The sequence below is a fragment of the Salmo salar genome, chromosome ssa06 (assembly GCF_905237065.1).
Source record: "Salmo salar chromosome ssa06, Ssal_v3.1, whole genome shotgun sequence".
In the NCBI taxonomy this organism is placed as follows: Eukaryota; Metazoa; Chordata; class Actinopteri; order Salmoniformes; family Salmonidae; genus Salmo; species Salmo salar.
The window spans coordinates 79,480,656-79,494,079 of NC_059447.1; the positions used below are offsets into that span (position 1 = coordinate 79,480,656).

A 13,424-nucleotide genomic window follows, 5' to 3' on the forward strand; every position below is an offset into this window, starting at 1 on the left:
GGGGGCCACTCAATAAACTGGACTTTAAAATGTGGGACAAACATCCAATTGAAGCCCTACATGCAGAATTCTGTCGGAAAATTCTAAAAATCCAGAGAAATACACCAACTATTGCATGTAGCGCAGAATAGGGCCGCTTTCCAGTGGTAATGAAAATACAGAAAAGATCATTAAAATTTTGGCTACATCTAAATTCAAGTCCAAATTCAAGTCTGCAATTTAAAGGACTTCAAACCCAAGAGCTGATCCCAGAAACGAGCCCTCTCAGTCAGCTGGTGTTGGACCTAACCAACCAAGCTGACACCAGCACTGCTTCAAAAGAAAGAATTCCAATAAACAAAATCATGAACCAATCAAAGGACTCATATTTACAACATTGGAAAAACGAAACAAAATACCAAAGCCGACTAAATTGCTACCTGACCCTAAACAGAGAATATGAATTGGCTGATTATCTCTACTCTGTCAGAGATACGAAGCAGAGACAGATCCTTACCAAGTACAGGCTGAGTGACCACCGATTGGCAATAGAAACCAGCAGATATAAGAAGACATGGCTACCCAAAGAGGAGCGTGTATGTGGTCACTACACAACAGGGGAGGTAGAGATAGAGATACACTTCCTCCTCTACTGTCAGAAATATTCCTCACCAAGAGATTCTTTTTAGCAGAAATTACCAAATGTATTCAAAATGTTATCTTATTAAACCCAGAGGAAAAACCAAAAATACTCATGGGCGAAGGAGCAATGGCTCCTCTTGCAGCCAAATATGTATTTGCCTGCCATAGCCTGAGAGACACTGAATAATAACATCTGTATAGTAAACAGTAACTTAGTTATTATTACTATTATTGTTATTACTATTATTATTGTTGTTTATCATTCCAAATAGTAGTGGTATGGGTGGTAATGGTAATGATAGCAGTTTAGTGATGGTGGTGGTAGTAGTAGTAGTAATGACGATAGTAGTTGTAGTACTGATGTAATGGTGAAGATGACCGTTATTTAGTTATAAGTTAGTTATAGATTCATTTTCCATATTAAGATTTTTATATTTATTACATTTCAACTATTGACTGTTACCATTTTATTGTTATTATTTTGTATTTAATTTTGTATTATTATTTACTACCATTTTATATTATTATTTGTTATTGTTTATAATTTTATTACAATGTATATTATATACATTGTTGCTTTGGCAATATTGACACAATTTTTTTCATGCCTATAAAGTAGCTTGAATTTGAATTTGAGAAAGAGAGGGAGAGAGAGGGAGAGAGATTGTCTGTGAGAGAGAGAGAAAAAGAGAAAGAGAGAGAAAGAGAGAGAGAAAGAGAGAGAGAGGGAGAGAAAGAGAGAGAGAAAGAGGGATAAAGAGAGAGAGAGAAAGAGAGAGGAGAGAGAAAATGAGAGAGAGAGAGAGAGAGAGAGAGAGAGAGAGAGAGAGAGAGAGAGAGATAAAGAGAAAGAGAGAGTCCCCTCAACCAGCTGGTCCTGGGGCTGAGTTCACAAACCTGTTCTACTAACACACTGAAGCCTCAGGACCAGAACATCCAATCAATCAGAATAAACCAAATTACAACACAGTTATTGGGAAAGACAAGCACAAACACAAAGCAAAATGCAGTGCTATCTGGCCCTAAATCGACAGTACACCGTGGCTAACTGTTTGACCATGGTTACTTATCAAAACCTTAGAAAAATCTTGACAAAGTACACGCTCAGTGAGCACAGCCTTGCCATTGAGAAGGGTAGACACAGGAAAAGAGAGAGAGAGAGAGAGAGAGAGAGAGAGAGAGGTAGAGAGAGAGCTCACAATGACTAACTCAGTTCATGACGTGAAAGAAGGTTTATTCAGGTGAATGTATTGTTGATGCATCAGCTCATACGTTTCAGCTCACTCTGGATGCTTGGTAGAAAGACTTTCCTCCAGGCTCCATCCATGAATTTGATGTTTTGCTTCAAGTAGTGATATTTCAGGAGTTTTGGGTGTCCTACTTTGCTTGATTCACTTTTCTAAGTGATTTAACCTTTCCGAACAACAATTCGTTGCAATAATCTTGATCAATACTTTGGTGTGCCACTGTTGTCCTTTCTGATGACTGTATCAGAGAAAAACCATTCAGACTGTATTCTTGGTTCGTTTTCGATGTTATGGCACCATTGTTAGTGGATAGTAGTTTCTCTTTCCAGTCTCAAGTGGTGGTTAAATACAGCATCAGTCAAAAGTTTGGACACACCTACTCATTCAAGGGTTTTTTGTTTATTTTTACTATTTTCTACATTTTCTATTTTCTAATAATAGTGAAGACATCAAAACTATGAAATAACACACATGGAATCATTTAGTAACCAAAAAAGTGTTAAACAAATCAAAGTATATTTTATATTGGAGATTCTTCAAAGTAGCCACCCTTTGCCTTGATGACAGCTTTGCACACTCTTGGCATTCTCTCAACCAGCTTCACCTTAGAAGGCTTTTCCAACAGTCTTGAAGGAGTTCCCACATATGCTGAGCACTTGTTGGCTGCTTTTCCTTCACTCTGTGGTCCAACTTATCCCAAACCATCTCAACTGGGTTGAGGTCAGGTGATTGCGGAGGCCAGGTCATCTAATGCAGCACTCCATCACTCTCCTTCTTGGTCAAATAGCCCTTACAAAGCCTGGAGGTGTGTTGGGTGTGTTGAGATGTGTCTGTTACATGCACTCTGTGAAGCATTTATTTGGGCTGCTATTTCTGAGGCTGGTAACGCTAATGAACTTATACTCTGCAGCGGAGGTAACTCTGGGTCTTCCTTTCCTGTGGTGGTCCTCAGGAGAGCCAGTTTCATCATAGCGCTTGATGGTTTTTGTGACTGCACTTGAAAAAACTTTCGAAGTTCTTGAAATGTTCCATTTTGACTGACCTTCGTGTCTTAAAATAATGATGGACTGTCGTTTCTCTTTGCTTATTTGAGCTGTTCTTGCCATAATATGGACTTGGTCTTTTACCAAATAGGGCTATCTTCTGTATACCAATCCTACCTTGTCACAACACAACTGATTGGCTCAAACGCATTAAGAAGGAAATAAATTATACAAATTAACTTTTAACAAGGTACACCTGTTAATTGAAATGCATTCCAGGTGACTACCTCATGAAGCTGGTTGAGAGAATTCAAAGAGTGTGCAAAGCTGTCATCAAAGCGAAGACTAGGTACTTGGAAGAATCTCATTTGTTTAACTTTTCTTTTTTTTTAACACATGCATGCTGTCTGGAGATATGCCATCAGCCCAATGGCTACAGTCTGGACAACAGCTATTTCCACCAACAGGGCCTTACACACACACACACACACACACACACAGACACACACACACACACACACACACACACACACACACACACACACACGCACACACACACACACACACACGCACACTCACGCACACACACGCATACGCACACGCACACACACACATGCACACACACACTCACATGCACAAATACGCACACACAGGAACGCATGCACACACACACACGAATGCATACACGCACAAACACACGCTCACACACACACACACACACACACACACACACACACACACACACACACACACACACACACGCACACACGCACACACACACACACTCACACACACACACACACGCACACAACACACACACACACATGCACACACACACTCACATGCACAAATATGCACACACACACGAATGCATACACCCACAAACACACGCTCACACACACACACACACACACACGCACACACGCACACACATACACACACACACACACACACACACACACACACACACACACACACACACACACACACACACACACACACACACACACACACACACACACACACACACACACACATACACACACACACGCGCACAAACAGACACACGAACACACATACAGACACCACCCCTCCCTTGGGACACAGTTAATCATGAAGTCTTCTCTGGTGTAAAAGGCTTCTGGCGCCTCAGTTGCCATTGACGACATGTTCCATGTATCCTTGTATCGGTTGTCAAGAATCATTAAGAGGCATTCACATGGATCTCTCCATGGCTAATCGGAACACACAGACACAGACACACATCCAGACACACACACACACACACACACACACACACACACACACACACACACACACACACACACACACACACACACACACACACACACACACACACACACACACACACACACACACACACACACACACACGTACAGAGGCAATTAGAGTACTCTACTTTCTCTTCATAATTGAAGGGAAGAACCAACCAACTGAAGCTTAGAAAAGTCCATAGGGGCCCACGTGTTAAGGCAGACACCTGTCCCCATCCTGCTGCACTCTGGAGACCCTGAATATGAACAACTAGAAAATTAAACCTCTATATTTTATGCTGATTGTGAGAACATGTAAAGTGTTGAGCGTCACCAAGGGTTCAGTATGCAAGTAGAGAGGAGATGACTCTGTACCATACATGAGTTGGTTAGTGTTGTGAGATGTTTAGACTATAACAGGATGCTCCACATGTCTTTGGGCAATACCATTTCCATAACCAAATCATTGATTAATTAGGTATCCTAGTAGAATATGGTTACAACCTGAGAGTGACAGCTAAGACTTGAAGCTACAATATCAAACCCCAATGAGACAGCACTGACATGCAGGACGTTGAAGGGAGAGGGGAGGGGAGATGAGGGGAGAGGGGAAGGGAGATGAGAGGAGGACAGAGGAGGCTCATCCCAAACTCTTGCGACTATGATGGCACTTGGATTCTGACATCATTGCTGTCTGGAATCGATCAGCTGGAGTGGAGTCTGGTCACGGTAGGAGGGAGGGAGGGAGGGAAAGACAAGTAACATGCAATGTTTTTTTAACTCATACAAAGCTATTCATTTTAGTCTGTTCAAACAAACCACATTTCAAAGGAAACAAGCACTCATTAACCCTATCAGTCCTGAGACCCCAGCAAAAATTGGCTTTTAATTTATCTGACCTTCATTTATCTGATTGTTCAGCCTTTATATTTAGCCTCACAATGCATTGTTTTACCATTTTCTTTTCAGGACAACCAGGGCTACAAGTAGAACAGAAAACAGTTTGATTGACAAATGAAATAAAAAAACAAGGTCCGCCAAAGCAAAAACCTGAGAAAAATGAATTTATATGAATGCAGTACAGAAATGGTTTGCTCAGTGGGAAATGTACATCGTCCTGACCAAAGCCCTTCTTCCCCGATATCTCAGTTTGGCTGGGCGGCCCGCTCTAGGAAGAGTCTTGGTGGTTCCAAACTTCTTACATTTAAGAATTATGTGTTCTTGGGGACCTTCAATGCTGCAGACATTTTTTGGTACCCTTCCCCAGATCTGTGCCTCGACACAATCCTGTCTCTGAGCTCTACGGAGGTGACCAAGAAGCCGATGGTCACTGTGACAAAGATCCAGAGTTCCTCTGTGGAGATGGGAGAACCTTCCAGAAGGACAACCATCTCTGCAGCACTCCACCAATCAGGCCTTTATGGTAGAGTGGCCAGATGAAAGCCACTCTTCAGTAAAAGGCACATGACAGCCCGCTTGGAGTTTGCCAAAAGGCACCATGAGAAACAAGATTCTCTTGTCTGATGAAACCAAGATCAACCTCTTTGGCCTAAATGCCAAGCGTCACATCTGGAGGAAACCTGGCAACATCCCTATGGTGAAGCATGGTGGTGACAGCATCATGCTGTGTGGATGTTTTTCAGCAGCATGGACTGGTTGACTAGTCAGGATCGAGGGAAAGCTGAACGGAGCAAAGTACAGAGAGATCCTTGATGAAAACCTGCTCCAGAGATCTCAGACAATGGTTCACCTTGCAGGAGAGGCTTCAGGACATGTCTCTGAATGACCTTGAGTGGCCCAGCCAGAGCCCGGACACGAACCCGATCGAACATCTCTAGAGAGACCTGAAAAGAGCTGTGCAGCGACGCTCCCCATCCAACCTGACAGAGCTTGAGAGGATCTGCAGAGAAGTATGGGAGAAACTCCCCAAATACAGGTGTGCCAAGCTTGTAGTGTCAAGACTTGAGGCTGTAATCACTGCCAAAGGTGCTTCAACAAAGTACTGAGTAAAGGGTCTAAGTACTGAGTAAAGGGTTTGAATACTTATGTAAAAGTCATATTTCATTTCATTTTTCTTCTGAAAACCTGTTTTTGCATTGTCATTATGGGATATTGTGTGTAGATAATGAGGGGGAAAAAACGATTTAATCTATTTAAGCATTAGGCTGTAACTTAACAAAATGTAGAAAAAGTGAAAGTGTCTGAATACTTTCTGAATGCACTGTATAGTGGAAGAGGGAAGGAGGAGTGAGAATCGAGTTGAGAAAAGGTTTGACAGAGAAAGAGAGAAGCAGGGAGAGATACTCTCTCTTTAATATAACTTATTCAAGGAAGAGTTCAGCTATATAGGCTTGAAAAATACTTGTAGTTTTGAGAAACACCCAGAGAATTTTTTCACTTTGTTGAAATGTTGAAAGCCTATTTGGTGCAGTGTGGCTGGATCTGTGTGAGTGTTGAATACTTTTGTCTGGCAGCGTTTGCATTGGGGAACTATTTTCAGACGGCAAACATGGGCTCTCTCAGAATACAGCCTGCCTTCTCTCCAAAGCAGACAGCACTGTGCACTCTACCTAGAGCCTAGAATGTGTGTGTGTGTGGTCATGCTGGTGATCATGTGTGTGTATCCGTGTGCTAGCCTGGGACCTGACGATGTGTATAACCCACTGATGCAGGGAGCACTGCATCATATTATTTGAGACAGGCAGGGGGTCGGGATGAATACTAATCAGAGTCTCCTCTCCTCTCCTCTTCTCTTCTCTTCTCTTCTTCTGTCTCAGTCTGTACTGACAGAGTTGACTCCTATAGGACAGTAGCTCAGTGTTAGGGATGAGAGCTCAGGGCTAGGGATGAGAGCTCAGGGCTAGGGATGAGAGCTCAGGGCTAGGGACGAGAGCTCAGGGCTAGGGACGAAAACTCAGGGCTAGGGATGAGAGCTCAGGGCTAGGGATGAGAGCGCAGGGCTAGGGACGAGAGCTCAGGGCTAGGGGTGAGCGCTCAGTGCTAGGGATGAGAGCTCAGTGCTAGGGATGAGAGCTCAGGGCTAGGGATGAGAGCTCAGGGCTAAGGATAAATGCTCAGAGCTAGGGATGAGCACTCAGGGCTAGGGATGAGAGCTCAGTGCTAGAGATGAGAGCTCAGGGCTAGAGAAGTGCAACAGTGTTCGATACACTGGCTGAGCATCACGTTCACACTCTTGTGCTGTTGGCCCACACGCTAACAAGATTTCAGGTTGAGTGTGAGATCTTCATGTGAGGTTGCAGACAGATGAGCAGAGATGAGAGAGCTGAACACTCGATAGGGGAACGAGAGAGAGAGAGAGAGAGATTGAGAGAGAGAGAGAGAGAGAAAGACTCCATTTGCTGCTGTGTTTCTCCAACAAATTCTTATTTACAATGACTGCCTACCAGAAGGCAAAAGGCCTCCTGCAAAAGGCCTCAAGCTTATAGACAGTCCACGCTGTGGTGGAAACATAATCGATTTGATGATAAACTAAAAAGTAAAATACCAGAATATTTGTGGAAATGGAGACTTTCACTCTCTCTGCTCAAAAACATTTAATGCTGAGAACCAGATCTCTTACCCAGGCCCTATATACGCATTAATACACATCAATATACACTATACACATTAATATACATCAATATACACTATACACATTAATATACATCAATATGCATCAATATGTACATCAATATAAATCAATACACAACAATATACACCTCAATATACACATTAATATGCACATTAATATACACTATACACATTAATATACATAAATATACACTATACACATTAATATACATCAATATACATCAATATGGACATCAATATACATCAATACACATCACTATATACATTAATCTACACATCAATATACACATCAATATGCACATTCATATACATCAATATACATCAATACACAACCAAATATACATTAATACACATCAATATCAATACACATCACTATATACATACATATACACATCAACATACACATTAATATGCACATTAATATACATCAATATACACTATACACATTAATATACATCAATATACACATAAATACACATCAATATGAACATCAATATACATCAATACACAACAATATATACACCAATACACACATTAACACACATCAATATACACATCAATATACACGGCAATATACACGTCAATATACACATCAATATACACTATACACATCAGTATAGATATCAATACACATCAATATACACATGTATATACGCATCAATATTTATATAAATATACACATCAATAAACTTATCAATATACACTATACACATCACTATACACATCAATATACACTACACATCAATATACACATCAATATACACTACACATCAATATACACATGTATATACGCATCAATATTTATATAAATATACACATCAATAAACACATCAATATACACTATACGCATCACATTATACACATCAATATACACTACACATCAATATACACATCAATATATGCGTTAAATATACACATCAATATGCACATCAATACACGCATCAATACACATACATATACGCATCAATATACAGATCAATATACAGTTCAATATACAAATCAATACACGGAAAACAAGTAACAAAGGGAATGACGGAAACCGAGACAATGAGAGAGATACTGTAATGACTCTCTGGTTTCCTGGTGGATGTAATAAGTTGTTTATCTTTGTTTTTGGAACATATTTACCTCCTGCTGTGCATCATGGGACTTAGCCAAAACAATGGAATGGAAACAAAGCAGTGAGGATGCTGCCCTTCATAAGGCTGCATTGTTTACAGAATGGAGTCAACCGGGCTAATGTAGTCAAATCAAATCAAATCAAGCTCTATTTATACAGACATGGAATACAATGCAATGTGCTTCACAGGGAAAAAAACGAATAAAATAAAAACATTGAAAATAAAAATGGAAATATTTACTACACAACAAACATAAGAGGATAAAAACTACAGAATAACAATATAAATTAAACAACTGAAAAGTACCCAAAGGAAAAGCAAAGCTAAGAAGGTGTGTTTTAAGATCTATTTTAAATATGTCCATATTGACAGTGGCAACATCACTGCCTCGATTCCTCCTGTATTATAATGTAAGGACTCCATATAAGGATACCATAGTACCACAAGTGATTGCAACCAAACAAGACAAAAGAAAATGCTAACCGCTAAGCTTGACCATCTTTACGCTTACTACCGCTAATGTGAGAATTTTCTAATGTGAGTGTGTTATATTCTTGTTATTTTATTGTCTTTGCAGATCATGACTTTGGATGGGGAGTTTTGAAGTGTTTCTGCTGAGAAAGCCAAACTACTACTCTCAGAGAAGGAGGCGTGGTTTTGAACCTGAGGTGGTGCCACACCCAACCCAGCTGATTCCAGGTAACTACCTCGAACTTCCACATAGGGGATGTACTACAGTCGTACATCTCTCTACATAATGAATGAAGCTCCATGAAGCTCTATGAAGCTCTATGAAATGAAGTGAGGTCTTCTGTTACTGTATGTCACATCTTCATTTATGATAGCCTATGTGTTGTGCTGTATTTAGTCCTCATTATGTCATGAGAGAAAGAGGATGAAACTAATGACCGCTTCCCAACCCTTTGTCTTTACGAGATGGAAGTGGATGCGGTTGAGAAGCGCCATCGAACGCGTTCCAAAGGGGTCCGAGGTACGCTATGGTAACAGTACAGTGTGTCTGTCTCTCTAAACGGCCTGGGGGTGTTAGTTACTGCCCCCCCAAACCCCTCACTCTGCCCCCTCCCTCTCATCTGCCAGCCACCTGGCATCATATTGGGGGACATCAAGTCAACGTGAAAGTGACTGTAGATACTCAGAAATGCATGATGGATCCTGTAGTTTTGATTTTGATTTTGATTGTAATTGTTTATTCTTTACTGCTATTGTTGTGTATGTTGTACTTGACAGTACATCTAACTGTCTGATGTGGCTTTGTGAATCTTTCTCACTAGTTCCAGTGGAGACGGCAGCACAGGAGTTATTCAGGTTGGTGCGTAATTCATTCCTGAGGGCTTTACAGACTCTCTGAGTGGTCAATGCTTTTCTAGATATATTTGATTTGCTGTTGTATTAACAGTAGGCTATAGTGGGGATCAACTGCATTCTATTATCACATAGCATACAGTACTCCCTGCAGATTGGTCATGTTGAGAGGGACCATGTTTCACTTCGATCCAGTGATACAAGTGAATATCCCTGACATGTCCTAATATGGACACCGTACTCACATCATATCCACAGTGACTTGAGGTCCGGTGTTGTATTGTAAACAGCCACTGTACCATATTTCTCTAGTCATTTCCTCAGCTGTAAGATTTGGAGAAGGATCAAGTGTTTAGCTCATAATTACTTTCATACCTTCATTGAACAGATTAAAAATGATTGATTATTTTCCCCCCAAAAAATGTTTGCGATATATCTACCCTTTTTCGTTGCAGTTGTAGAATACACCAATGTTATAAACATTCTAGTACACTCTGTAATCGTGTGTTTTCTGTCTGGCAGTGGCCTGCACAGTCTCTATCTCTAAACACCCTTCTCTCTCTTGATGGCATTTCTCAGCTCAGAACCCCTAATCCATAATCTCTCCGCGCCACTTCCCTGGCTCTTGCTTCTCACACACTTATGATCGCGCATGTCCACACACACGTACACATACAAGCTTACACTCGTAAACATCCACACACACGTACACATACAAGCTTACACTCGTAAACATCCACACACACGTACACATACAAGCATACACTCGTAAACATCCACACACACGTACACATACAAGCATACACTCGTAAACATCCACACACACGTACACATACAAGCATACACTCGTAAACATCCACACACACGTACACATACAAGCATACACTCGTAAACATCCACACACACATACACGTACAAGCATACACACGTAAACATACACACACACGTACACATACAAGCATACACTCGTAAACATCCACACACACGTACACGTACAAGCATACACATGCAAACGTGCACGCACACGTACACATACAAGCATACACACGTAAACATACACACACACGTACACATACAAGCATACACATGCAAACGTGCACGCACACGTACACATACAAGCATACACACGCAAACGTACACACACACACAGGCAGACAGTCAGGCAAGCACACACGCATGCACACACAGAGACAGACAGCCCACTGGCCGATACACGTCCTCCCCCTGAGGACATAGGTGTTTCATCAGTCCATGGATCCATTTCCAGGGCTACACACATCAATAATGCCAATAGCAGTGATCGACGCGTGCTCCTGCCATTCACCGTCAAATCTATGGATCTGTTCACCTTGGAGAGAGCGAGAGCTGCTGTTCTGCTCTAATTAGCACAGTCATGCACTTTTCATTGTGGACGGTGCATGACGGACATCCACCACTGCGGCATCCATATTAGGAAGTTGTCAAGCAAAACTAAATCAGTGGTCAGACAAAGCTTCCTAAAATGTACAAATGACCTCGACTAACCCGCACATTGACTCTGTACTGGTACCCCCTGTATATAGCCTGACTAACCTGTACCCCCGCACATTGACTCGGTACTGGCACCCCCTGTATATAGCCTGACTAACCTGTACCCCCGCACATTGACTCGGTACTGGCACCCCCTGTATATAGCCTGACTAACCTGTACCCCGCACATTGACTCGGTACTGGTACCCCCTGTATATAGCCTGACTAACCTGTACCCCTGCACATTGACTCGGTACTGGCACCCCCTGTATATAGCCTGACTAACCTGTACCCCTGCACATTGACTCGGTACTGGTACCCCCTGTATATTGCCTGACTAACCTGCACCCTCACACATTGACTCGGTACTGGTACCTCCTGTACATAGCCTGACTAACCTGTACCCCCGCACATTGACTCGGTACTGGCACCCCCTGTATATAGCCTGACTAACCTGCACCCCCGCACATTGACTCGGTACTGGTACCCCCTGTATATAGCCTGACTAACCTGTACCCCGCACATTGACTGGTACTGGTACCCCCTGTATATAGCCTGACTAACCTGTACCCCGCACATTGACTCGGTACTGGTACCCCCTGTATATAGCCTGACTAACCTGCACCCCCGCACATTGACTCAGTACCGGTACCCCCTATATATAGCCTTGTTATTGTTATTTTATTGTGTTACTTTTTTATTTTTATTTAGTCAATATTTTCTTAACTATTTCTTGAACTGCATTGTTGGTTAAGGGCTTGTAACTAAACATTTCACGTAAGGTCTACCTGATGTATTCGGCGCTTGTGATAAATACGATTTGATTTGATCTCCTAATATGGATACCGTATACCACAGATGGTTGTAAACTAGCGGATGTGATGGCAGTGAGAGTGGACCGCGGGTGAATGGGCCAATGGAAAGCTACAACAGAGTTGACCTCCTAGTACCTATAGGTGTGGGGTCAAAGGGAGAGGCACCCAGTGTTCCTTAAGAGGGGCTCTTTACCTTTGGCACTCACAGCTGTCTAAAGGAAGGCTGATGGGCTGCTATGAAATATGCAGAGTAGTGAGTCACCGCCTGGCTTCGAGGCTGCTGGCTGTGTGTTCTCATTACATGAATAATACACAGCTGCTATGGTCCTGTGCATTCCTCTGGATCATGTGTTTTGTCATGCATGTACTGAGCACTATCTGTGTGTGAGGGAATGGGATGTCATCTGGAGGAGTGTGTGTGCATCGGGTGAAGGGGGAGGGGCCATGTGTGTGTGTGTACGTGCCTGTCGTGCCATGCATAGTGTTAACTCCAGTGACTCTCCTTTGTGTTTACAGCTGTCCTACTCCAGGCTGTGATGGAAGCGGACACGTCAGCGGCAAATACGCCAGACACCGAAGGTAAAGATCCTTCTTCACTCCCCTTATAATCTGCATTTTTCCTCCTCCTCCTCCTCACTCTCTCACTCACTCAGCCCTCCCTGACCATGGACAAATCAAGCTCTCCAGCTCCAGGCCATTGCTCCTGCACAAAAAGCAAACCTGCAATTGCAATCACCGGCTGTGAAAAGTTGATTGCAAAATGTGTCAGAATATCTGAGGACCTGCTTGAGTGTTAGATTGATACTGGTTGATTGTGGTTGTGCAACATCTACAGATGTAGGTTTTTAATTTGATCAACCTGTTGCAGGAGAACATTCCTGCAATGTAGGACATTTTAAACTTGTGGTGTATTTGAGCATTTAAAAAGGCTTCTGAAGTT

General features: G+C 42.2%; 1 pseudogene; it reads left to right on the forward strand.

Annotated features, from left to right (window-relative positions):
- LOC106608144 (myelin transcription factor 1-like protein) overlaps positions 1 to 13,424 on the forward strand; it is a 286,795-nt pseudogene that overhangs the window by 142,935 nt on the left and 130,436 nt on the right.